We start from the raw sequence: 6,000 nt of genomic DNA, 5'->3' as shown, positions 1-6,000 counted from the left end.
CTGAGACGAGAAGAACTAGGTGGTGTCCGGCTACAACCGATAACTGTCCTGACAAGAAACACAACAGAGAACCCCTGAAGGAGCAGGAGAGCAGTGGGATGCAGACCTCAAATTCTCGTAAAAAGACCAAGCTTAATGGTCTAAGGCTAGAAGGACCCTGAAGGTCATGGTCCCCAGACCTTCTGTTAGCCCAAGACAGGAACCATTCCTGAAGCTGGATCTTCAGACAGGGATTGGACTGGACTATAGGACAGAAAATGATACTGGTGAAGAGTGAGCTTCTTGGATCAAGTGGACACATGAGACTATGTTGATGGCTCCTGTCTGGAGCGGGGATGAGAGGGCAGAGGGGATCAGAAGCTGGCTGATTGGACACGAGAGTGGAGGGTGAAGAGGAGGGGTGTGCTGTCTCATTGTGGGGAGAGCAGCTTGGAGTATATAGCAGGGTGTGTATAAGTTTTTGTGTGAGAGACTGGCTTGATTTGTGAACTTTCACTTAATGCACAATAAAAATTTTTTAAAAAACTAACTCAAAATGGATCAAAGACCTAAATATAAAGCCAAAAGTATAATGTTCATAGAAGAAAAATAGGATCAATGCTAGAGGCCCTAATATACAGCATTAACAGGATAAAAACCATAAATAACAACATACAAACTCCAGAAGACAAGCTAGATAACCGGGATCTTCTAAAAATTAAACACTTTTGCTCATCAAAAGACTTCACCAAAAGAATAAAGGGAGAACCTACAGACCAGGAAAAAAATTTTGTCTATTAAAAATCAGACAAAGGTCTAATCCCTAAAATCTATAGGAAAATCTAACACCTCTACAATAAAAAGACAAATAATCGAATTAAAAAATGGGCAAAGGAAATGAACATACGCTTCACCAAAGAAGACATTCAAGCAGCCAAGGGACACATGAGGAAATGCTCCCGATCTCTAACCGTTAGAGAAATGCAAATTGAAACCACAATGAGACAGCATTTCACCCCAGCATTACTGGCACGAATCAAAAAAAAAAAAAAAAGGAAATATCAAATGTTGGAAAGGCTGTGGGGAAATCAGAACTCTCATGCACTGCTGGTGGGAATGTAAAATGATACAACCATTCTGGAAAACAAAATCGTGCTTCCTTAGAAAGCTAGAAATACAAATATCATAATTCCAGCAATCCTACCCCTAGAAATATATTGTAGAGAAATAAGAGCCATCACATAAATAAACACATGCATACCCATGTCATTGCAGCATTGTTCACAATAGCAAAAAATGTAAACAACCTAGATGTCTGTCAACAGATGAATGGATAAACAAATGATGGTACACATACACAATGGAGTAATACGCAACAATACAGAAAAATGATGAATCTGTGAAACATCTCTTAACATGGGTGAATCTGGAGGGCATTATGCTGAGTGAAATAAGTCAATCACAAAAGGATAAATATTGTATGAGACCACTATCGTAAATACTCATGAAAAGGTTTACACACAAAAAGAAGCAATCTTTGATGGTTATTAGGGAGGGGAGGGGTGAGGATGGAAAAACACTAAATAGACAATAGGTAAGTGAAGACTTTGGTGAAGGGTAAGACACGACACAGTACTGGGGAAGCCAGCACAACTTGCACAAGGCAAGGTCATGGAAGCTCCACAGACACACCCAAACTCCTGGAGGGACCAAATTGCTGGGCTGAGGGCTATGGGAACCATAGTCTCAGGGAACATCTAGCTCAATTTGCATAATAGTTTATAAAGTAAATGTTCTACATTCTACTTTGATGAGTAGTGTCTCGGGTCTTAAGAGCCTGTGAGTGGCCATCTAGGACATTCCACTGGTCTTAACCCTTCAGAAGCAAGGAAGAACGAAGAAAACTAAAGATACAAGGGAAAGATTGGTCCAAAGAACTAACGGACCACATCTACCATGACCTCCACCAGACTGAATCCAGTACAACTAGATGGTGCTGGAATACCACCACTGACTGCTCTGACAGAGATCACAAAAGAGGATCCCAGACAGAGCTGGAGAAATATGTAGAACAAAATTCACCAAAAAAATACCAGACTTACTGGAGAAACCCTGAGAGTATGACCCTGAGACTGGAGAAACCCTAAGAGTATGACCCCTGGAAACTCTTTTAGGTCAGTAATAAAATCACTCCCAAGGTTCACCCTTCAGCCAAAGATTAGACAGGCCCGTGAAACAAGACTAAAGGGGCACAAGAGCCCATGGGCATGGACTACAAGGCAGGAGGGGACAGGAAAGTTGATAATAGGGAACTCAAAGTCAAGAAGAAGAGTGTGGACATTTCATGGCATTGTTAACCAATGTCATAAAACAATATGTGTACTGTTAAATGAGAAGCTAGTTTGTTCTGTAAACCTTCATCTGAAGTGCAATTTAAAAAAAAAAAAGGAGAAAAGACAAATAGCTCAAATCATAAAATGGGCAAAGGACTCGAATAGGCATTTCACTAAAGAGGACATTCGAATGGCCACCAAACATGAAAAAGATACTCAGTATCATTTTTTTTTTTTATCATTAGCCATCAAAAAAAAAGATGCGAATCAAAGCCACAGTGAGATACCATTTCACTCCCACTAGGATGGCTTTTTTTTTTTTTTAGGATGGCTTAGATAAAAAGAAAATAACAAATGTTAGTGAGAATAGGGTGGGGGGGAATCAGAACTTCATCCACTGCTGGTGGGAATAAAAAGTAGTACAGTTTTTTGTGAAAACAGTGTGGCATTCCTTCAAAAAATAGAACTACCACATGACCGAGCAATTCCACGCCTAGGTATACACCCCAAAGACTTGAAAGCAGAGAGTAAGAAAGAGACTTGTACATCAATGTTCATTTCAACACATTCACAACAGCTAAAAGGTGGAAACAACCTAAATGCCCAACAACAGATGAATGGGTAAACAACACGTGGTGCACACAATGGAATGCTACTCAGCCAGTTGGAGAAATGAAGGCTTGATACATGCTACAATATTTTTGGAGCTTGAAAACTTTAGGCTAAGTGAAGTAAGTCAATCACAAAAGAACAAATAATGTACGACCTCACCTACATAAAAGACAAGAAAAGGCAAATGTACAGAGACCAACGGTTATTAGTGGTTACCAAGGGTGGGAGGGAGGAGAAAAAGAGGGGTAAACGGTAACCGAAAAAACTGCATTATTAAGCATACTGTTGCACAGCTGATTATTGTAATTGCTGTCAATAAGTTGTATGCCTGTATAAAGCGGAATTGGCAAAAGTTGTGTGATAGATATATTTACAGCAAAGACAAAAAAAAAAAACAAGAGTAGTTGCTGAGGCAGCTCATATGTACAATCAAACACCTCCTGGGATTTGGTTCCTTAGTTTGGAGGTTTAGGGTCATGGTTTCATGGGGCATCCCAGTTAATTGGCCTAATAACATTTCCTGCTTCTGTTCTATCTCCTAGTTCATTGTGTAGTGCTTGGGATCTTAAAAGCTTGCAAGCAGCCATCCAAGGTACACCAGTTGGTTGCTATTCACCTGGCGCAACAGAGGAAGAAGGACAATCAGGAATAGGAGGAGGTTATGGAATGTGTGGCTAATTGCCTCTGTGAACAACTGCCTCCTTTGCCATGAGACCAGAAGAACTATATGGTGCCTAGCTACCATTACTGAACATTTTGATCAAAGATTCCATAGAAGAATCCTGATCAAAAGGGGGAAAATTCAGAACAGAATTTCAAATTCTCATGGACTCCAGACTTCCTGGAGCCACAGAGAGTGGACAAACCCCAAAACTATTGCCCTGAGATAATCTTTAAACCTTAAACGAAAAATATCTCCTGAAGTCTACTTAAAACCAAAAAAAAAAAACCTGTTGCCATTGAGTCAATTCTGACTCATAGCAACCCTACAGGACAGAGCAGAACTGCCCCACAGCGTTTGCAAGGAGTGCCTGGTGGATTCAAACTGCTGACCTTTTGGTTAGCAGCCATAGCTCTTAACCACTACACTGTCAGGGTTTATACCAAATGATAGTCAAGCTTAACTACTAAAAAAGTCTGATTGAGCATTATGCTTTTTTAAGATCTATATGGGATCAAACTGACAATAACAACTGGAAAGATTAGATAGGAACCTTAGAGGGCAGTGAATTTATATTAATGGAGGAGGAATAACTCAGAAAAGGTGGGTGAGAATGGTTGCACAACTCCAAGACCATAATTAACGTCACTGAACTGTACAGGTAGAAACTGTTGAACTGGTATATGTTTTGCTGTGTGTATTCTCAACAACAACATTTTTAAAAAAACCACTCTGATGTAAGTTTTTTTTTTTTTTTTTTAATGTGTCTTAGTCAAAGTTCCCTGGAGAAACAGAACTAGTGAGACATACGTGGACAAAGAGAGATTTAATACAAGGGATTAACTCATATAATTGTGGGGACTAGCAAGTCTAAAACCTGTAGGTCAGGCAACAGGCTGGAGACTTCTGCTGGTTCATGGGATTGTGGGGGACAGGCAAACCCAAAATCTGTAGGTCAGGTGACAGACTGGAGACTTCTGCAGGCCTGCCTCCCAGGATCAGTAAGTCAAGCAATGGAAAGAGTACAGAGTCGAGAGAGAGAATGAGTTCTGCCAAAATAACTATTTAATACGTAGCCTGAAGGCAGACATACAGCAAGGAAACTCCCCTTTCCACTGATTAATGGATTACATTAGATTACATTTTAGAAAGTCATTACATTACATTAAGGAACAGCAACTAATCTAGTATTTGGACAAGCCAATGGAATCATGGCTTAGCCAAGCTGACACATAAAATAATCACAGTCAGGTTCAGGCCAGAGACAGGGGGACAAGTCAGGAGAGCCCCTTAGTAACATAGGCTGAAAACGACTGTAAAAAAAAAAAAAGACTATCTCTTAGTCTGTCTGTCTGTCTTACTGGAAATAGAGTTATGTTCTTTAGAACATTCTTTAGCTTAGGTGGGAGTCAATGAGAAAACTCCATTTCAAAATTAGTAAAAAGAAGTCAATTATAAATTGACTAAATCATGGTGCTGTTGTTAGGTGCTGGCGAGGTGGTTCCAACTCATGGTGACCCTGTGCAAGGGAAGGAAATGCTGCCCGGTCCTGCACCATTCTCACAATCGTTGCTATGCTTGAGCCCATGGTTGCAGCCACTGTGTCAACCCATCTTGTTGAGGGTCTTCCTCTTTTTTGCTGACCTTTACTTTACCAAGCATGATGTCCTTCTCCAAGGACTGGTCCCTCCTGATAAGATGTCCTGGTAATGTGTGTGACTAAATTATCAAAAAAAAAAAAAAAAAATTTATAGCCTCTCCTTATTTAATAAAAGAAGATATCAATCTCAGCAAAGTATTACCCCAGAGATGCAAGTAAGATCTTAATAAGAAAGTTCAGCCTAAGTGTTTAAAATTAAGTTTACTTGATTTTGGAGCCCTTGTGGTGCAGTGGCTCGGAGCTCGGTTGCTAACCAAAAGGTTAAGATCTACCAGCTGTTCCTTAGAAACCCTGTGGGGCAGTTTACTCTGTCCTATAGGGTTGCTATGAGTCAGAATCGACTCCATGGCAATGGGGTTTTTTTGTTTTGTTTTGTTGGTTTTACTTGATTTAATAATCAACGTGGTAAGATTTGTGCTTGAAAAAGGTTAAAGGTTAGTGGGTATGGTTCACAATTTCCACTAAGTAGGGAAGAAATAATGGATCACTTGGCTGCATATAAACGACTGAGAAGAGGTAAGTGTTCCACTGCTTACTCTTTTTTTTTTTAATGTCTCAAGGCTCCTAGGGTTTCCAGAAGGAAATTGCATGCCACTGAGTAAAAAACTTAATTACCTTAATAGCCACAGTATTACAGCCTCTTCAAAAAGGATGTCAACCTTACAATACAGGCAAATCACACTGCCTGCGAGTAGTTAGTGACATCTGACAATATGAATTTATATCAGTGGGGAGTGCTCATTTGTTTATGCCCC

The sequence above is a fragment of the Elephas maximus genome, chromosome 13, assembly GCF_024166365.1.
Source record: "Elephas maximus indicus isolate mEleMax1 chromosome 13, mEleMax1 primary haplotype, whole genome shotgun sequence".
NCBI lineage: Eukaryota > Metazoa > Chordata > Mammalia > Proboscidea > Elephantidae > Elephas > Elephas maximus.
This window is presented reverse-complemented; position numbering follows the sequence as displayed.